At 39.1% G+C, this 23,027-nt stretch overlaps 1 protein-coding gene across 4 annotated transcripts in view; it reads left to right on the top strand.

Annotated features, from left to right (window-relative positions):
- Window positions 1–23,027, top strand: part of macrod2 (mono-ADP ribosylhydrolase 2) — a 1,153,479-nt gene that overhangs the window by 57,634 nt on the left and 1,072,818 nt on the right. The window lies entirely within an intron of this gene.

Genomic DNA, 23,027 nt, shown 5'->3' with positions numbered 1-23,027 from the left:
ATAATTGTGATAATTTTTTTGCTACATGCAAAAAGGGCAAACGAGATTCAGGCCATGACCACAGTCCACATACTACAGGTATTTTGAAAAACACTTGTTTTTGCGCATAGGACACTCGTCCTTACACAAACGTAGGTTTTTGTCCCTAAAAGTTTTTGCAAAACTCTGGCAAGAGTGGAAATGTTTCAAAACTCCTGCTTTGTTTTTTCTGTGTGCATGAGCAAAACTAAGCGTTTTGGTTTGTGTCATACGTAATGTCAGGTTTCACCAACATGTAATTGATCGTAGCGAAGAGCCACAGCAAAATAAAAGCTGCCTCTCCTTTAAAAATATATATTTTACTGTACATGAAAACCAATCTAAGTCATTTTAAAATTTGGCCACCGAAAAACTCTGATCACCGAAACCGCACTGCTGAAACAAGATGTTATAACGTGAGCAAAACGCACGCGATTGTCTGGAGCGGAGACAGCATGTCAGCTACAGTATGTTGACATACTTTAATATAGACGGTCCCTACAAATTGTGTAATTTGCAAAGTAATCAATGAAGAGGACAATGGCGCTCTTTCAAGGAGAGACATTGCAGGTGGTGGTGGTGGTGGAGGTGTCGGCGGTAAGACCGAGGCGTCGTCCACACCTTGGCTCACGCCCAGCCTCGCCAGGCCCGACAGACTCAGCCCTGTGAGGCGATCCTTGTCACGGATCGGACTAACCGACTTCTCTTGTCTGCCTTGTTCTAACATGACAGAGGCTGTTCACCTTGGAGACCTGCTTGGGATACGGGTATACGGTAGTGTTGTTCCGATACCAATATTTTGGTACAGATACCACAATTATTTTGATACTTTTCGGTACTTTTCGATACTTTTCTAAATAAAGGGAGCCACAAAAAATTGCATTATTGGCTTTATTTTAACAAAAAATCTTAGGGTACGTTAAACATATGTTTCTTATTGCAAGTTTGCCCTTAAATAAAATAGTGACATATGAGACAACTTGTCTTTTATTAGTAAGTAAGCAAACAAAGACTCCTAATTTAGTCTGCTGACATATGCAGTAACATACTGTGTCATTTTCCATTCTATTATTTTGTCAAAATTATTAAGGACAAGTGGTAGAAAAATTAATTATTAATCTACTTGTTAATTTACTGTTAATATCTGCTTACTTTCTCTTTTAACGTGTTCTATCTACACTTCTTTTAAAATGTAATAATCAAAATATATGCATTATCACAAATTATGCAAATGATATCATATTGACCTCGCCCAGGACTACCCATAAGCACGTCCCCACCACCACGAGTATATTGGCAATCTGGGGGAAACTGAATGTGCTACATCCATCTATCCATCCATCCATTTTTTACCGCTTGTCCCTTTCGGGGTCACTGGAGCCTATCTCAGCTGCACACGAGCGAAAGGCGGGGTACACCCTGGACAAGTCGCCACCTCATCGCAGGGCCAACACAGATAGACAGACAACATTCACACTCACATTCTTACACTAGGGACAATTTAGCCAATCAGCTTATATCCAGGTGCATGTCTTTGGAGGTGGGAGGAAGCCGGAGTACCCGGAGGGAACCCACGCAGTGAATGTGCAACATTATCTCCGAAAAGAACATGGCTTTATTGACTTACAGGTGTTGGTTACATTGCACGCAGCATTAAACGGGCATGCCTGTGCCTCATAACATGCATGGATAATTGAACAAAATATATTTTTGATGTTTTCTGGGCTCCATGTAAGTGTGAGCTGATTTTCAAGGTCATGCAAACCTCGTTGTTCATCTAATATTTCACTATATTGATGAACGAGGTTGTTATATGTACAACCAAATCAGTTGAGGTTGCTTTTTTAGGATTCTGATTCGACAAAATGCGCACGAGAACACCAAAGTGGGGTAAATGTGCATTTATGTAAATATCTGCGTGACATGGTGTCAAATTTAAATACACTATATTGCCAAAAGTATTTGGCCACCCATCCAAATGATCAGGATCAGGTGTCCTAATCACTTGGCCCGGCCATAGGTGTATAAAATCAAGCACTGTTTCTACAAACATTTGTGAAAGAATGGGCCGCTCTCAGGAGCTCAGTGATTTCCAGCGTGGAACTGTCATAGGATGCCACCTGTGCAACGAATCCAGTCGTGAAATTTCCCTCCCTAAATATTCCAATGATGGACGAGTCTGGGTTTGGAGGTTGCCAGGAGAACGGTACATTGTGCCGAGTGTGAAATATGGTGGAGGAGGAATTATGGTGTGGGGTTGTTTTTCAGGAGTTGGGCTTGGACCCTTAGTTCCAGTGAAAGGAACTTTGAATGTTCCAGGATACCAAAACATTTTGAGCAATTCCATGCTCCCAACCTTGTGGGAACAGTTTGGAGTGGGCCCCTTCCTCTTCCAACATGACTGTGCACCAGTGCACAAAGCAAGGTCCATAAAAACATGGATGACAGAGTCTGGTGTGGATGAAATTGACTGGCCTGCACAGAATCCTGACCTGAACCCGATAAAACACCTCCGGGATGAATTAGAACGGAGACTGCGAGCCAGGCCTTCTCGACCAACATCAGCGTGTGACCTCACCCATGCGCTTTTGGAAGAATGGTCGAAAATTCCTATAAACAAACTCTGCAACCTTGTGGACAGCCTTCCCAGAAGAGTTGAAGCTGTAATAGCTGCAAAAGGTGGACCGACATCATGTTGACCCCTATGGGTTAGAAATGAGATGGCACTTCAAGTTCATATGTGAGTCAAGGAAGGTGGCCAAATACTTTTGGGAATGTAGTGTAGTTGTGCTATATGTCACTGAAGTGATAAACACCAGATTTTGCCTTGTCTCACTGACAGGTGTTAGTAAGTGCACAGGGCGTCACGCTACTTTGAGTTGCAACAATCCTTAGCCGAGAGAGCTGCTTTCTCTCATAGTGCCTTTAAAAAGCCTCGGACAATTAAGCAAACATGCAGCCCAACCCGCCACGTGATAGTAATTCTATAACCCTTTTTACATTAGTCCTCAATTTCTCAACACCTCCATTGCAGTTAGTTCCTCAGGATTTTGACCCAGCAGCACAGGTCATCACGCTGAGACAAAGAGAGAGATTCTTATCAGCACTGCTTTTCCTCCCCTCGCCCACCTTCAGCGCCAGCCTCTCAGTGGTGAGCAATCACTACTCTGAAACTTAATATCAGTGATATCATCAGGGTGCTTCTTCTCTGCTCTCTCAGGCCTGAAAGGGGTGTTGAGAAAAGAAGCGTCCGACACTTTGCTGACAGAGGGTGCCCCCAGGGAGTGTTGATCAGTTTGGTACCATTAAGCAGGCTGTAATACAAGCCCTAAAGACTGACAGGCAGGCAGGTGCTGACACAGTCGCTATGTGTACATGCACTAAAATAATGTGAATTATTGTATACATTCCGTTGAAACCAGCTTTCTAAAATGAATAAAAACACTTTATTTAGAGAAAGTTTAGTGGTGTCAAGGATCGAATTGACACATGTTGACTATGGCACCGTTTAGACTACTTGCCAAATCTCAACCCTCAAGTGACAGTTTAAATGCTGCAATGTGCTTCAAATCTGATCATTTTAAATCAGATTCAGGCCACATCAGATCTTTACAAATGTGATTTCAGTATAAACGGAAACGCGTCCTGAATGCGACTTTGGCATCATCTTTTGTCGAGCTACATCAGGTGTCGGCAACCCGCGGCTCTTTGATCACTCTGATGCGGCTCAGCTTGTCACAGCCATCCTTGCGCTCTGTTTGTCAAACCTCGGGACACGGCCACGGCCGCGCACAAGCTTTATTCTCTCTCTCTCTCTCTCTCTCTCTCTCTCTCTCTCTCTCTCTCTCTCTCTCTGCCTCTCTCTCTGCCTCTCTCTCTCTCTCTGCCTCTCTCTGCGCAATACAACAGAAACCGTTGGCCAACCAAAAAGTAACCACAGAACACTATACGGGAGAAATTCGGGAGAATGGTTGTCCCGGGAGATTTTCAGGAGATACACTGAAATTAGGGAGGGTTGGCAAGTATGAACATCGCACACACCTCACAGATGAGAGCTTAGAATCCTGTGTGAAGATAAAGGTGACGTCATACAGTCCTGATGTGGAGACGCTGTGCGCTGCGGTTCAGGAGCAGAAATCACATTGACCAAGTATGATAAATATTTTAATTTACTATAATTTTGCATATATTCACATTTTTTAATTGTTCAGTGAAATCGACATTTTATTATTCAGGTTGGCAGCTGACTGCACGGCGCCAGTAAAAGGATGACGGCACAGAGAGAGAGGACGGAATTTTTGGTTCTCTGCCAGTGGATAATTTAAGTTCGCCGTTTTGTTTTTTCATTACTACAAGGAGGACTTAAATAGACATTAAGTATTTTACTTAACCTTCAACCTGACGTCTTTTTCGGAGTTAAAAACCTTTTGTTGCATGCAGAAATTATAATTAATTTTCTCTGCAGTCGTTCATTGATTTCATAAATGTAACCCATAATAGTTTGTTTATACATAGCACAAAGCAAAAAAAAACTTTATATGCAGTGTTATTTCATTTTAAATTTCAAAGGAGTTTTGTGGCTCCCATTGTTTTCTTTAATTTGTGAAACGGGTCAAAATGGCTCTTTGAGTGGTAAAGGTTGCCGACCCCGAGCTACATCATTCAAGTGAGTTGATAAATAAACGCTAATGTCCGTGATGCCTCTACTTAAGACTTATAAAAGATTAGAACCCTCCCAAATATTTTACACTATATATACACTACCGTTCAAAAGTTTGGGGTCACATTGAAATGTCCTTATTTTTGAAGGAAAAGCACTGTACTTTTCAATGAAGATAACTTTAAACTAGTCTTAACTTTAAAGAAATACACTCTATACATTGCTAATGTGGTAAATGACTATTCTAGCTGCAAATGTCTGGTTTTTGGTGCAATATCTACAAAGGTGTATAGAGGCCCATTTCCAGCAACTATCACTCCAGTGTTCTAATGGTACAATGTGTTTGCTCATTGGCTCAGAAGGCTAATTGATGATTAGAAAACCCTTGTGCAATCATGTTCACACATCTGGAAACAGTTTAGCTCGTTACAGAAGCCACAAAACTGACCTTCCTTTGAGCAGATTGAGTTTCTGGAGCATCACATTTGTGGGGTCAATTAAACACTCAAAATGGCCAGAAAAAGAGAACTTTCATCTGAAACTCGACAGTCTATTCTTGTTCTTAGAAATTAAGGCTATTCCACAAAATTGTTTGGGTGACCCCAAACTTTCGAACGGTAGTGTATTAATTTATATATTATATTATTTTAATTTATTTTCATGTAAAGAAACAACACATTTTTAAGGTGTGGCAACTTCTATTTTATTTTGTAGTAGTGGTAGTGACTTCCTTGTTCAATTACGGAATCCAGTCAACTTCCTTTGTTTTTACTTTATCGCACTGCGCATGCAAGTGACGTCGAGGCCACATTGGGGCCTGTGCGCGTTTATACTGGAGTCTGATTAAGATCACATTTTACTTGCAGTCTACCCCAGGGCAGCTGTGGCTACGAAAGTAGTTTACCCCCACCAGGTGTGAATGAATGATGGGTTTTTAACATGTAAAGCGACTTTGGGTACTTAGAAAAGCGCTATATAAATCCCAGGTATTATTATTATTATTATTATTAAACAGTCAGCTGGAAAAAATCAGATTAAAAAAAAAAAAAAAATCAGATTTGGGCCACTTTGGCCTGCAGTGTAAACATAGTCTTCGTGATCGGAAACCGTATCTGTCTTGTATACATTTCAATTGATCGACCATTGCCGTGGGTTTTCTACTCACGCGCCAGTCTCCATGGAGGCTTAACAACATTCAATTCACAAAAGAGGAAGAAGCCAAAAGGAGGGGCCTGTTTATACCAGCAAGGAGAGAAAAGGAAACAATTAAAATCTACCTGTGGTAGTATGTTTTAGAGTACCATTTCTTATATATATATATATATATATATATATATATATATATATATATATATATATATATATATATATATATATATATATATATATATATATATATATATATATATATATATATATATATATATATATCAGTCAAGATCATTTTTAACAAAAAAATGCCACAACTAAAAATTACAAAAATAAATGAAAACTAGGAATGTGTGAAAGTAGCAGGAAGAAGCATCATCTTATGGTGTCCTACCTCATACATACACATGCTTTTTACCGTTTTAATATGTGACATGACAAGGCCTGGGCAGATAATCAAGAAATCAATTAATCGAACAATAAGTGAAAATGAACTTGATAATTTTGCCTGCCAGTCGATAAAATGCCATGTTAATGTGGGTTTTCTTCATCCCTCGCTTCCGAACAGGGTGCAAGTGGTTTCACTCTTTGCATTACTCTGACCACCCTAAGCGCATTTGTTCAATAGCAGGATTGAGTGAATGAGTGTCAAAAGAAAAGCGAACATTGTGAAGCGTTTTTAAAATGAATGCGCCGCCGTATGCTTAAAATGGGCAAAATACATAAATATTACATGTTGTGCTTGTTACTACATTACACATATACTTACAGCATGTATATAAAATCTTGATGGAAGTGTTTGGATATTTTTTAAAGCTCTTTATAGGCTAAATACAGCGACTCCCATAGTCCACATTGTAAGCAGACCTTTGCTCTCATTCATTTACTGGTTAGAATGCATAAAAAAAGGAGAACATATTTGTTTTTGTCTTTCATAAGGATTCTGAATGTTAGGCAAAACTCCAAAAAAGGTGCTGTTCCCCTTTATATGAGTCAGTATGTTGGAAAGTGATGACAACAAAACAAACCACTCAACCTAGTTTTTCTAACTCGGGGATAAAAAAAAAAGCATTTTCAAGTTGAATAAATTTTTGCTAACAGCGATATAGAGTCCATTTTATTTTTATTGTTTGTTCATTATTTAGGATAATTAAACATTATTGACCTTTCAATTACAATGGTACAAAAATACTACGGTAATGACAGATAAACGTTTATTGCTTTTTGAAAGGGTTTAATTGCATCATTGTTAATATACATGGATCTCAAAATGATACTGAGAATAATATTATAAATATTTTGTGGGAGAATATATGGTCCAGCTAAATTTAACGGCCTAGTCCGAGTCATGACAATTTATTTCTCACCGGTTTGTTAGAAAGTTGTATTTACAATGTAATTAAAATAGACTGAGAAACATCTTGAATCATAATACACCAATCTGAATAATTGTCAGTTATGAAGAAGATCTCTCCAACTTGTCATTTTGCGAACAAGCTGTAGGTCGGATATTTACTGTGACCTCAGGAGGAGTGACCAATCTCAATCATTGGTCCAGACAGTAAGTACAACTTTAATTTTGAAATTGATGTCTTCCTTAGTAGTTCATTAGGAACTTGGTATCGACCAATAACATTACTCTGCTTCCGCTTTGCTGGAACTGTATTGTATAATCATAAAGCGTTCATGAGGGTGTATTACTTTGATCACTGAGTGCATTGCTATTGTTCTCTTTATAAACAATTAATAACTGGGTCAAGGAATTGCATTCATTCATCCAATTCCTTATTTCAGATTAAAGACAAGCACCCTAATACATGGTTAACTGGTGTTACATTCTCAATTGGTAAACAAATACAAGTTTGTCGGATTGACTAAAGAAAAATGAAGAAATGATGCGTGCAGTATGCAGTGCGCTTATCAACATATCACATCAGAGTCTCATAAGTAAATCAATTTGCCAAGTGAGTAAAGTTAACTTCTCAATGCTGTCCATTTAGGCTTCAATTTATCAGTTAGATCTTGACAGCGAGGTCAATACAACATCATTTATGTCTTTATGTCTGTCCGAGGATTACAATCAGCTCCCCTTGTTGTGAGTCTTTCCAACAATATTTGGCCAGTTTGGGGAAGAATGGCCTTTGGCTGCACATCTGAATCAGTTTGATGGCTGAAAGGTAAAATGAGACATCCATTCAGTACGACCATAATCATAGAGAGACAAACAATGCAAACTACAACAAATGTTTATTTGATGCACATATAATTTTGACAGATAGGCCAGTAAGAGCCAAGCAAGTGCATTTTTGGACACAGAGCATTAAACATGTAGCTCTTATATGCCTGCCTAAGCCACTGCTTGAACTGAGAGCCGCCTGCTCTTCTCTGATAGCAAGCCTCTGCTGTCTCTTCGCCTGGCACATCCTAACATTAGTGTGCTTTTCACTCACTGAGCTGGTTTCATTAGCCGGGTTGAATAGTGCAATTTCAGGTCTCTAATGGACTGTGACACGGGTGGCCAAATTTTCTTTTCAGACAGTACATGGCTGATTTGTGGAACTAAGCTTCTGCCAGTCCAGTTGGTTTCTGGCCACACCATACTACCACATTTTCACTGGAATGTCATTGACAGTAGTAGAACTATTGTGGCCCTTATACCATGTGGTGTTTTAATGTGGCTAACAATACTAGTGAAATGATTTATGTAAAAGTGTTTGTAATAATTGGGAAAATAGCAAGGAACTTTCAGATTACTTTCATGTATTTGTTTTTTGTCGACACATGTCATACGCTAGTAATAAATAGTGCTGTTAATCTGACTCAAGTAGATGCAATAAATAAAGCAGCTCTTGTAAATTTCAATGCTGAGAACTTTTATATTTCAGCCGAACAATGTTTTCATACATTGTTTGTACCGTTGGTTTTCCACCTGCACTGGATAATAATATGTAACACCTGTTTAATTGTCTAGTCCCTTAGTATCAACATTTCTTAGTGTGCTATAATTACTTTGACTACTAAGTCTCTCCAGGATTACTATCACTTGTCCAGAGGATGTTTCCACCCGTTTCTTACCGAACAAAGTGAAACAGGAATTTTGAAACATATGGTCTATGTGAAGTAAATGCACTAAGTAAAGAGGGATGTTGGACGTGGCTGATTGTTCGCTGGTTGAGTGCTCTTGTTTGGGTTTCTTTTTGTCACCAAATATATCTAGACAGTGGGAGACAGTAGGGGGGCTTAGCGCTCCAAAACAGATGGTTGAAATCTGTTTAACACCCTGAGATAAATACCCCTCTTTATTTTCCAAGGTACCCTAAGTGGTATTGTGTTTACGGAAAGCTTGTGACATTAGGGTCAAACTGAGTGTTTGCAAATGCTGTGCTACTTTGAGCTAAGCTCGGCGTTTTTTTTTTCTACACCCCCCTGTACCCTTATGGCCACACATGGTGATGTTGGGGTATCTTTTTTGATTGAATAAATCCACTCGCTGTGTTATAAAAATGACCACAATATCATGTATTTCTTCTGTGCTGATACTGTCAACATAGTAGGGTGAAGTGCTCTCAAAAGAACTAGTGTGGAAAGCCTTGCACAAGGGAAAGAGGGAAGTCACAGTGGGTGTGGATGGACTTCTGCGCTGCCTGGTTTTAAAGAAAAGAAGCTGAAGTATTTCAAAGAAGCTTTTCCACAATGAGCGGTTCAGTGGCTCTCACTAGACTGCCTTGTCAATCGCACAGCAGTGCGAGTGCGTGGACAGCTGGTCTTCGACTGGCCTACGGAAGCAGTGAATTGAGTCGAGGTTGTGCTTCAGTACAAAGATGAAATGGTAACTGGGTGTAAGAATTACACTTCCTTTAAAGGCCTACTACCGACCACGCAGTCTGATATCAATGATGAAATCTTAACATTGCAACACATGCCAATAAGGTTAACTTATAAAGTGCAATTTTAAATTTCCTGCAAAACTTCCGGTTGAAAACGTCTATGTATAATGACATATGCGCGTGACGTCAATCGTTGAAATGGAAGTATTCGGACCCCATTGAATCCAATACAAAAAGCTCTGTTTTCATCTCAAAATTCCACAGTATTCTGGACATCTGTGTTGGTGAATCTTTTGCAATTTGTTTAATGAACAATGAAGACTGCAAAGAAGAAAGTTGTAGGTGGGATCGGTGTATTAGCGACGGACTACAGCAACACAACCAGGAAGACTTTGAGATGGATAGCAGACGCGCTAGCCGCCGGCCTCACCTTGACTTCCTCCGTCTCCGGGCCGCCAACCGCATCTATGATCGGGTGAAGTCCTTCGTCGCTCCGTCGATCGCTGGAACGCAGGTGAGCACGGGTGTTGATGAGCAGATGAGGGCTGGCGTAGGTGGATAGCTAATGTTTTTAGCATAGCTCTGTGAGGTCCCGTTGCTAACTTCAATGGTGTCATTAGCAACAGCATTGTTAAGCTTTGCCAGCCTGGAAAGCATTAACCGTGTAGTTACATGTCCATGGTTTAATAGTATTGTTGATTTTCTGTCTATCCTTCCAGTCAGGGGTTTATTTCTTTTGTTTCTATCTGCACTTAAACCCGATGCTATCACGTAAGCTCCGTAGCTAAAGAGCTTCACCGATGTATTGTTGTGGAGATAAAAGTCACTGTGAATGTCCATTTCGCGTTCTCGACTCTCATTTTCAAGAGGATATAGTATCCGAGGTGGTTTAAAATACAAATCCGTAATCCACAATAGAAAAAGGAGAAAGTGTGGAATCCAATGAACCCTTGTACCTAAGTTACGGTCAGAGCGAAAAAAGATACGTCCTGCACTGCACTCTAGTCCTTTACTCTCACGTTCCTCATCCACAAATCTTTCATCCTCGCTCAAATTTATGGGGTAATTGTCGCTTTCTCGGTCCGAATCGCTCTCGCTGCATTGTAAACAATGGGGAAATGTGAGGAGCCTTTCAACCTGTGACGTCACGCTACTTCCGGTACAGGCAAGGCTTTTTTTATCAGCGACCAAAAGTTGCAAACTTTATCGTCGATGTTCTCTACTAAATCCTTTCAGCAAAAATATGGCAATATCGCGAAATGATCAAGTATGACACATAGAATGAATCTGCTATCCCCGTTTAAATAAAAAAAAAATTCATTTCAGTAGGCCTTTAAGATGAGTTATCAAATCTCATGTCTCTTGACCATGACCAACTCAACATCACTATGTAATCACCTTCTTGACTTCTTTTTACCTTTGTGCTTGTACATACGTTAAAACCAGTGATGCACAGCGAGTTTCATTGCTGGTAAGGCACTGACTCCTAGTGGAGTTTTGTTTTTAACTTTAATAATTTGTGCTATGAATAGTAACTGGATTATACTTGTATAGCACTTTTCTATCTTCAAGGTACTCAAAGCGCTTTGACATCATTTCTACATTCACCCATTCACGCACACATTCACACACTGTTGGCGGAAGCTGCCATGCAAGGCACTAACCTGACCCATCAGGAGCAAGGGTGAAGTGTCTTGCTCAAGGACACAATGGACGTGTCTAGGATGGTGGAAGCTGGGATCGAACCAGGGCACCCTTATGTTGCTTGCACGGCCGCTTTACCAGCCGAGCCACGTCGTCCCCAGTGTTAGGTCTAATCAACGTTAATACAGGTTGACGTTAATACAGGTTGATCAACAAGAGGATAACAAATCAGAAAAGAATAATTCACTTTATGTAATTATGTTTTCAAATACTTCTTAGTATTATCTATTTCTTTATGAAACCATGTGTGGTTCATGCTGTCCTATATGGACAAAAATATACATCTTGATATTGGTAATTTTATATCTCAATAATGATGAATCACAATAGTAATTTTAAACACATTCAATCTGCCAATTTTGCTTGTCTTTTCTCCTTTTAGTTTTAAAACACATTGTGTATATATATATATACACATATATATATATATATATATATATATATATATATATATATATATATATATATATATATATATATATATATATATATATATATAAGGACAAGACCATTAAAAAATGAATACATACATTTTTGTTAGTACCAGACCTTAATTTTGACAGTCTACACTAGTGCCATGTCAACACAAAAGTGACATTAACATCAACATTTTGAATAATACTATTGCAAACTCCAACACCTAATTTTGATCAAATGCATGACACGTTTATTTTAAAAACATGTACTTACAAACAAACACAAACAAGGGCAGGGAGTTCTTTGGCGCAAATATGAATAAATAAATGGCTCCCTGAAGCAGTGTATCTCGGAAATAATTTGTATCTCTTAATAATGTGAACTGGGAAGGATTAAAAGGGTTCCAAATTCACAAGTGTTGATATTGTCAGACCGTTAGCAAGCTGATCAACTAGCAATAATACACTTGATTACAAAATGGAAAACGTTATTAAGATGTTGTCATGCTGCGATACAAAGTACCATATTTTCCGCACCATAAGCCGCACCTAAAAACCACAATTTTTCTCAAAAGCTGACAGTGCGGCTAATAACCCGGTGCGCCTTACATATGGATTAATATTAATATTTATTTTCATAAAGTTTAGGTCTCGCAACTACGGTAAACAGCCGCCATCTTTTTTCCCCGTAGAAGAGGAAGCGCTTCTTCTTCTACGGTAAGCAACCGCCCCATAGAAGAGGAAGCGCTTCTTCTTCTACTGTTAGCAACCGCCAAGGTGAGCTCCCGCCCCCGTAGAAGAGGAAGCGCTTCTTCTTCTTCTACTGTAAGCAACCGCACCCGCCCCCGTAGAAGAAGAAGTGCGCGGATATTACGTTTCATTTCATTTGTGTGTTTCTGTAAAGACCACAAAATGTTTCCTACTAGGAGACACGCGTACAAGGTTCCACTGACTTTTGATATTCCTGTGAACCGCACTGTGGATACAACGGGAACACATACAGTGAATATTCGCACCACAGGGAATGAGAAGTCGTCTTCACCGTGGTTCTAGCTTGCCATGCTAACGGCCAGAAACTTCCACCCATGGTGATATTCAAAAGGAAGACCTTGCCAAAAGAGAACTTTCCAGCCGGCGTCATCATAAAAGCTAACTCGAAGGGATGGATGGATGAAGAAAAGATGAGCGAGTGGTTGATAGACGTTTACGCGAAGACATCGGGTGACTTTTTTCACGCAGCTACGTCCCTGTTGATCTACGACTGCATGAGCGTCCACTTCACAGATGGTGTCAAAAAACAAGTGAAGCACACCAAAGAAGAATAATTCGATGGATTTGTGGATGAGTAATAACTTCAGAAAGTGAGCTTTAAATGTTTATTTTGTGTGTTGTGTGACATTAACGTTGGAGCAACGTTGAGTTATTGATGTTGCTATTGCTCTGCACTATTTTGAGTGTTACTATTTTTGTGATTGCACATTTGCACATTACATTTTGGGAGTGAACAGAGTTGTTAGAACGCTGGTTTGTAATATATTATTAAAGTTTGACTGACCTATCTGACTGTTTTGTTGACATTCCCTTTAGCGCAGCGTAGGTGCGGCTAATAGCACGGGGCGGCTAATAGGTAAACAAAGTTTTGAAATATGCCGTTCATTGAACGTGCGGCTAATAACACGGGGCGCCTTATGGTGCGGAAAATACGGTACCTTATTTTCTGGACTATAAGCATCTACTTTTTCCAACGCTATGTAACCTGCTGCTTTTTAAACGGTGCAGCTAATTTGTGGATTTTTCCTCGCTAACGGCCATAATGTTTTGTATTTAATAGTTTTCATAACTTGCTGACAGAAACACTGAAAATATGTTATTTTTTGTGCTATGGCGCCATCTTTTGGACAAGTTTGCTCACTGTAGGTGCTGCGAGTTAAAAATATACTTCCTATTTCATGCCGTAAGTATATTCGTCCATTGCGTCTCTGCTCGAAAGCTGATTGGCAACACTAAATTGTCCCTAGTGTGTGTGAATGTGAGTGTGAATGCTTGTCTGTCTATCTGTGTTGGCCCTGCAATGAGGTGGAGACTTGTACAGGGTGTACCCTGCCTTCTGCCTGAGTGCAGCTGACAAGAGGGACAAGCGGTAAAAAATGGATGGATGGAAGGATTCTTCATTCATCACTCCAAGTGACGTTTTACAATACAACTAAAACAATTCCTACTTACGAAACTGTTCCATGTGTGATGTCTGTAGGAGCGTTTTTATACATATTTGTACGTGCTATCGTAATGTAATCAAGCTAATGTCGTCAAATATGCTAATACGTTTAAAAGTGTTTGTACTATTATTTGGATTTGAATGACGTCACGTCCGGCTCATTGAATATGCATAGTGGTCAAGCAGCGTCTGTTCTAAATGGGTATGAGGCGCCATTTGGCCTTTCTCAAAAAAAAATGCCCCTATGCTTGCATTGTTTTTGACTGTACAAACCATTCAGATTACGGAAAGGACAAACGTTTCTTCAGAGTTTCTCGAAAGGTAATCAATAAGTGCAGAAGAGTGCAAGATTTTACGAAAGACGACGATAAAAGAGGCACGTACTTCAGTCAGAGGGAGCAGAGTCGAAGAACGCACGAGTTTGCAGTGACCACTTCGTTAAAGGTTTTTTAAATATATTTTTGATATACTCGTTTAGTATGTCACATTGAAGTTTTATCTTGATATTATTTGTATTTTATTTTTTAACAAACAGATAACAAGAAAGTTAAAGTCAATGATACGTTGTCAGGAAAGGTGCTTCTACGTCTCCCCTCTTGTTTAATTTGTGCACATTTCACAACAGGACAAAAATGAAATATAGTTTTTTAAATGGATTTGCAGTCACGGGTGGCAGTTGTCGGGTGCTAGTTTGTTTACATGGATGCGTCCTCCCAGTCCCGACACGCAAAGTAGAATCATGAAACGCAACCATACCCCGAGAAAAAACAATGCACAATTTATCCGGGAGAGTCTTGATACCAATTCCCTTGATCCAGCCACACACACAGAAGTTGTAGGCCTCTATGCTTTTCTAAGTTTTCATCTGTTTTGTTGTGTAGAATGACGTTGGAGCACAAGTTAGTTCGATATGTCTGGGAACTCCACTGACGGATAATCCTTCAAGAAATCGACAAATCTTTTTTCGACAAAATATAGGGATGGATTGCATTTACTACTTTTTTTGCTCGTATCTTCTTTTAATTGTAAGAGCTCTACCCCTTGCATACCCAGATAGTTTGTGCGCTGCTTGCTGCACAATAGCCATCTTGGCTTGGTTGAGTTATTGAGTATGTTTAGCTGATTGGAGAGCAAGCTTCCGCAGCTGGTGGATCCATGACAATGACTTCTGTTTTGTTTGATCAGCCGTTTTACTGCCGTGTGGCAGGCACTGTTTGGAAATAATTAAGGTATGTAAATAAACATTTAAAACATTTTTCTGAACAATCCGGTGTGGCTAATATGTTACAATATGTATTTCTTCTAAAATTTAGTCAGTGCAGCTCATATACCGGTTTACTCCAATTTTGTGGTAGTTTTTTGTTTTTTACGTACCTCTGACACATCCGAACACCCACCAGAGTGACTACACTTTGCTGAGAGACCCTGCAATAGACATCAGATTCTTATTGGCTCTGCCTCTTACCGGTGCATGGTTTGCTTAACTAACGTAGAATACCCCGGCTTCTGATTGGCATTGCGGCTAACTTGTGCATCGTTTGCATAACCAATCAAATGGCGCCGTAGGCGAGACAATACCGGAGACGGAGAAACGTGATTGCATCTGAGCCAAACTGACCAGTTTTAACCCGGATTTAAAAAAGGTAGACACTTGTTTGATGATTGTTACATTTAAAATTATAGTAATGGTGGTAATAAAGGTTAAATATTTCTATACGTTACAATATAAAAAAAAAACAACCAAATATGTCAAAATCCCATATATAATCGGCCAGACCAATAATAGGTCGATCCCTACTTAGAATACATTCATAACAAAGTCCAATGGAAGAATACTTATACTTAATGTTTTTTATTGTTTTATTTTTTTCCAAACTTGATAGACTTTACCTCACTTGCCTCCTCTGACCGCACTTCACTGTCTAAAAGCGTCAGTAAATGCATTTAAATTTAGCGGCCTACACCTTTTGTTTACGTTTATACAGTTAACACGCGCTAAAACCATTCAGCAGTAAAGGTTAGGTGAACAATTGTGGGAAACCAGATGTATCCTTCCAGATGGTGACAAACACATAACGAATACCGCTTTACTGATTTGTTGGCCTCCTAACTTGTTATTCCACTCAGGTTCGGAAAGCCCAACAGATTTTAAGTGTATATGTATGCTTTAGTCATAATTTCTCTGTCGGTATTGTTTACGAAGATGTGTCTAAGGGATGCGGCGATCCCATTGCTTGAAGGCAATCCCATGAGAAAGTCGTGAATGATCTGTCATGGAATATACATCATGTCCAATGTGATCCCGATGAATGTCAGACTGGCAGAGCTCGAGTGGGGAAAAGTAAAAGGTTGTCAAGAAAGGTCCCTGCCTGGTGAATTAAATAAATGTTTCATGAATGTTAAACGGCTTGCTGTTTGTCTGCCTACAGTTTTAAAATACCAAAAGGTTTAGGAAAAAAACTGACTACGGGCTGATAGAAGGAATCTGAATATATTAGCATTAATTTTGTAACACATTAACTTGGCTTCTCGTTTTGAACTACATTTTTCTCTCTCCAATGTGCTCTTATTGGGCAGTGAGAGGCATTTGAACATGTTTTTTTTTCTGAACTTTCTGTTCTTGTACATGCTTGTAAAATGTCTTGAATGTTTTTTAAATACTCACCCAATTTTACTATACTATTAACCTGACTTCACTTTGAGTATTTGTCAATGTTTTTGAATCACAGTCTATTTATAAGAAAATATGAGATGCATTACTATCTGCTACCAAGTTTTGTTTTTTTCACTGAGCGTATCATGGATATCAGTAATATATCTGGTAACTGATAATATATGCGGCCAAGGCTGCAGCTATTAATCATTTTAGTAATGGAGTAACAGATATATTATTTTGTTCTATTAATCAAGTAAATGGATAAACACACTTTATAGCCTTGATGCATTTTTCTACTTGTCTTAACCTTCATTCTTTTTTTCTAATAAATGCACATCATAAACCTTGAAAGTGCACTTTTAACATGTGTGCATTAATAAATGATGAATAATGATAAATGGGTTATACTTGTATAGCGCTTTTCTACCTTCAAGGTACTCAAAGCGCTTTGACAGTATTTCCACATTTACCCATTCACACACACATTCACACACTGATGCGGGAGCTGCCATGCAAGGCGCTAACCAGCAGCCATCAGAGGCAAAGGGTAAAGTGTCTTGCCCAAGGACACACCGGGCGTGACTAGGAAGGTAGAAGGTGGGAATTGAACCCCAGTAACCAGCAACACTCCGATTGCTGGCACAGCCACTCTACCAACTTCGCCACGCCGTCCCTAACCTGATAATAAAAGAGAACAATCTCTGTTGTTCATCACCACACGGATCACGGCACCCTCACACCACTGCTCTCATGTGTGCTCCATTGCAGCGGCTGTGCAAAAACTATATCCACATATTTAAAGTTCCAGGTCCAAATTTTTCTTCATTTTTATTTAGTTACTCATCACATGATTGACGCAACAGACTATAAATCGAAACTTTTGTTTTATCAAAGTCATCAATTTAATCCAGGGGTCTCAAATTTGCGGCCCACATTTTGTGGTCTTTGACTTAACTCCATAGTTCAGTGCAGGGGTGTCAAACCATTTTAGATCGGGGACCACATGGAGAAAAATCTACTCCCAAGTGGGCCGGACTGGTAAAATCACGGCACGATAACTTAAAAATAAAGACAACTTCAGATTGTTTTCTTTGTTTAAAAAAAGAACACGCACATTCTGAAATTGTACAAATCATAATGTCGTTGTTTTTTTTTTTACACCTACCTGTTGCGGTTAATAGTATATATACTTCATTTGTTATTATTTTTATTTTCTGAATAAATTGTGATAATGTTCATCATTCAACTCATTGGTGTCAATTTTCAATCTATGAAGATAAAAAAAATATATTCAAATCAAATTACAGTATGCCATTTATGCAGTTTGATAATTTTCCTCGACTGTACTAACATCCATCCATTTTCTAACACTTGTCCCTTTTGGGGTCGCGGGGGGTGCTGGCTCCTATCTCAGCTTCATTCGGGTGGAAGGCGGGGTACACCCTGGCCAAGTCGCCACTTAATCACAGGGCCAACACAGATAGACAGACAACATTCACACCATGCGGATTATTTTGTAGATAGATAGATAGTACTTTATTGATTCCTTCAGGAGAGTTCCCTCAGGAAAATTTAAATTCCAGCAGCAGTGTACAGAGTTGAGATATAATTTAAAAAGTAAAAAGTCAATAAATGTACATACAGTATGTAGCATCATCTGAAATGATACAAAGAATTGCTGTTGCGACATTCAGTGGACACATTTAGAACAGCTGTTTCTTTCAATCAAAAATTTCAGGTTAATTTTTATACTTAGCAAACTCATTCCGCGGGCCGGATAAAACCTGTTCGCGGGCCTGATCCGGCCCTCTGGCTGTCCGTTTGATAACCCTGGTAAATGGTAAATGGGTTATACTTGTATAGCGCTTTTCTAACTTCAAGGTACTCAAAGCGCTTTGACACTATTTCCACATTCACCCATTCACAAACACATTCACACACTGATGGCGGGAGCTGCCTTGCAAGGCGCTAACCATGACCCATCAGGAGCAAGGGTGAAGTGTCTTGCTCAAGGACACAACGGACGTGACTAGGTTGGAACCCTCAGGTAGGTTGCTGGCACGGCCACTCTTCCAACCGCGCCACGCCGTCCCTCCGTCCCCTCCGTGGTTTAGTGAATTTGCGACCAGTGCACCCTGAGCGGCTAATAGTTGAATATATGATAGCAACCTTGAATCCCATCAGACACCAACTACAATTATGGTGCAACACAAAAGTTACAGCAAAGCAAGCACACATTGAGCAGCACAAAGACTAAATTATGTTAATCAAGCTGAACTATCTCTGACCATCTACTGGGGAGCTCAACAGTGTCAAAATATAATGTATTTACGTTCAATTTAACATTTTATAATTAGTTAAGGCCCACCATGGCTCAGGGTCACTACTGGTAGAATTAGTTAAACAATGTAGTCACGTGGTCAAGTGAATACTTTGCACGGCCCAGACTCACCCAGAATCTCCCCTCTCGCGGCTCCCGGGTAAATTGAGTTTGAGACGCAGGAGTCAATCGATTAATCGTTGCAGCCCTGTATGTTGGCTTGAGGCCCTTGCAGCCCGCATGTGCAACCTTGAACATTTCTAGGTGATGCTTGAGTGGCGGCCCCGTAATTAACAAGCGCTGCCTTAAACCATGTGTTGTAAATCAACCAAGTCATGCTTAGTATGTTCCTAGTCAATCCGAATTACATCACATGAATTAAAGTGGAACTGCACTTTTTTGGAATTCTTTCTATCATTCACAGCCCCTATCATTCACAACAAGAACACATATATCTTTCTTTTTTTTATGCATTCTAACTTGTGATATTCGGCTAGTACTACAATGTACTGTACAATGCAGGTAATAGGATTAATGCAGGGGTGTCCAAACTTTTCCCACAGAGGGCCGCTCACGGAAAAATTAAAGCATGTGGGGGCCATTTTTATATTTTTCCTTTTCAAACCATAACAAAATATATTGATTTTTTATGTATTTTACCTTTAGGGGTCCCGGGGACCATAAAGGGTCTCAGTCATTAAAATGTTAAAAATAAATCAGGTTATTTTTTTTTTTAAAATTATTTAGCGCTTACAGCAAGTCTCAATATCAACTTCAAGTTGATATAAAGTAATACAAATTAAAAAAAATGTTTTATGGCTTTTCTGTCAAAAAAAACTTAGTTTTTTTTAGAGTAAAACTGAAATATGCAGTATTTAGTAATTAGAGCCCTAAAAGATCAATAATGCAGGACACCATTGATTTTAATTATTTCCTATCTTTGAGTAATCACAGTGAAAAGATAAATAAAAAATCACTAAATATATTTGGGATCCAAAAGGTGCCCCACTCATAAAGTGATACATTTTTATTAAGTTTTTCTTTTACTTTCAACACTTAAGTTACGAGATCAACTTCAGATATATCTGTCGATTTTATGCTTGAACAATTATTTTGTTTGTTTTGTGCGCTTTTGTCAAAGAAAAAAAATGATGTTTTTATATGGCTACTACACAATATATGCAATATTTACCACATAAAACATTTTAAAGTGAAATATTTGAAGTAATTGGAGCCCTGAAAATAATTCATTATAACATGGATTTTTTGTCTTTTTTTTTTTTTTTTGAGCAATGGCAAAAAAAGACAAATAAAGAAAGACAAAAGAAAAAAAAACAGCCTGCATGGCAGCTTTTGTGTCAAAATTGCAACTTTTTCTCGTTAATTTCACCTCATGCCACTTTTTTTAATGTTCTTTTTTATTTTTACAATAGTATTTCCAGAATGTGTGGCGGGCCGGTAAACAATTAGCTGCGGGCCGCACTTTGGACACCCCTGGATTAATGTATTCCGCCCATAAAGCCTTCTAAAAAAATTAAAAAAAATAAATAAATAAAAATTCCAAAAACCATCAACACTACTCCATTTATATGTTGTGACCTGTATATTGACCAAGTATTAGGGAATACAGAGAAACTACTTTTAGCGGCACCTTGATCACAGAGGTAACTAGCTTATGCAGCTGTTGACATACTGCGCCGGTGAGCTGCTGAATCGCTCTGATTTGGTAAAAGTTTGTGCTGGATTATAAATCATGCCACTTGTACATATAGTAGAAGGTTGTGGTCCAATAAATTGACCAATAAGTTGGTTTGACATTCTTTGAAATTCAATGTAGCCCTAGAGACATCGCGAGAATAAACACAAAAAGACGCTCCTTTGCGTCATCTTTATGCTGAATTTATCATCTAAACGAAAAACACTATTTCTTGTTCAGCACTTAGCAATACTGCCACATGATGTTTCGTGTTTCACCATAGATGGATCTGCTTATCACTCAGCGAAGTCTGCCATGATTTGTAATAGTTGTATTTGTTGCAGGTCCCAGGCAGCCAGGACAAGCAGTCAGATAATAATGTCCTGTTAAACAGGAGGAAAAAGCCCACAGAACGTTTCAGTTGTTCACAGACTGGTCGCTCTCATCAGAATTTATTAATAGAAATTACAAATCCACAATTAATTTCATTTCCCATATCTTTTGTCAATTTGTATTATGTCAATGTCTTTTACTTCATCTTCACCTATTTTCATCAAAACACTCAAACTATCATTAAACCGTTACTGTATCACTGGAGTTATAATTACCATAACAATACTGTCTGTCTTTCCCATATATTTCCACATATCCACATCATCACTCCTAAACATACAATATAGTGCCCAATTAGACCTTATTTCACTGTCTTGTCTTTCTCAGGAATATTCACCTTTAACTTAATGCACTTTTTAGCAACATTCATTTAAGCACTTTACTTTTCTTCATATTCTTCTTCTTATAATAGCAGCTTTAAATTACTGCACTTGAAATGTCCATTGACGATTCCTGAGAGCTTAACTTATATAACCATGTCGAAACACAATAAAATAGCATGTAAAACCTACATTTACACACACATTATACAAAAATACATTATAAAATCAATAAGAAAACTGGAGCTCTAATTTGGGAGTCTGAATTAGGATCAGAAGTTCCTATATAAACATTGCACGCTCACTTCGCCATTTTCAATTAATTACTGCAGCCAGACTACTTTGCTCTGCACTGGATTCATTCACAAACACTAACTACACCTTGCAAACACTTTAGAGTTAGGCTCCACCATCAGAACGTGTACTTAAAGTAATAATGACCACATGGATATCATTCAGTGAGTTGATTCACCAAAACTAACCTGTTAAACAGGAGGATAAAGCACCCAGAACGTTTCAGTTGTTCACAGGCTGGTCGCTCTCATCAGAATGACAAGAAGCTTCCGGTCTGCAGGTAATAGCATTCAATGAGGAAGAAACGCTCTACTGCCCTCACTGACAGTCATTGATAAATGTGGAATGACAGCTCATACTTGCCAACCGTGAGACCTCCGATTCCGGGGGTTTGGGGGTGGGGTGGGGCGTGGTCGGGGGTGGGGCGGGGTTGTGGTTGGGGCGAGGGGAGGAGTATATTTACAGCTAGATTTCACCAACTTATATATATGTATGAAATACTTGACTTTCAGTGAATTCTAGCTATATATATAGATATACATATATATATATTTATTTTATTATACATATAAATAAAATAAATACTTGAATTTCAGTGTTCCGGAGGCTATCCAGTAGATGGCAGTATTGTCCTGTTTAAGAGTGTCACAACATTGCCGTTTACGGCAGACGAACTGCTTTACGGTAGACGAAAACGTGACTGCTGTTGTTGTGTGTTGTTACCGCGCTGGGAGGACGTTAATGAAACTGCCTAACAATAAACCCACATAAGAAACCAAGAACTCGCCCTCGATCATTTTACAGTTATAACGTGATTGGGCAGGCACGCTGTTTATATCGTGGGAAAGCGGACGTGAAAACAGACTGTCCCCACTCAGGTCTGCATTGAGCTGGAGGAGGCGTGGCCTCCAGCTCCGGCTGAATTCCGGGAGTTTATCGGGAGAAAATTTCTTCCGGGAGGTTTTCAGGAGAGGCGCTGAATTCCGGGAGTCTCCCGGTAAAACCGGGAGGGTTGGCAAGTATGTGACAGCTCCAAAAACGAATTCAAACCACAAAATAAAATAAATAAATCAACACAAAAATGTGACACATTATGGGTGGGTCACATATTTTGTTAAAGGAAAGAGCAACGTTGTGATGCGATGGGAAAACAATGCCCCTCGGTAATGCTTAAAGGGGAAAACACATTTTTGGGGAATTTTGCCTATCTTTTACAATCCCTATTTAAGATGACTCTTTTTTTTTTTTTTCATGCACTCTAACAAATAAATACATATGAGCAAAATTCTGCTTCCAATGTACCCTTTGGGAGTTGCTATTTTCTGTCTATAAAGTGTTTAAAAAACAACCAAGAACCTC

This window comes from Entelurus aequoreus, linkage group LG09, assembly GCF_033978785.1.
Source record: "Entelurus aequoreus isolate RoL-2023_Sb linkage group LG09, RoL_Eaeq_v1.1, whole genome shotgun sequence".
NCBI classification, from domain to species: domain Eukaryota; kingdom Metazoa; phylum Chordata; class Actinopteri; order Syngnathiformes; family Syngnathidae; genus Entelurus; species Entelurus aequoreus.
The sequence above is the reverse complement of the archived record's forward strand: the minus strand, read 5'-3'. Positions and strand labels throughout refer to the sequence as shown.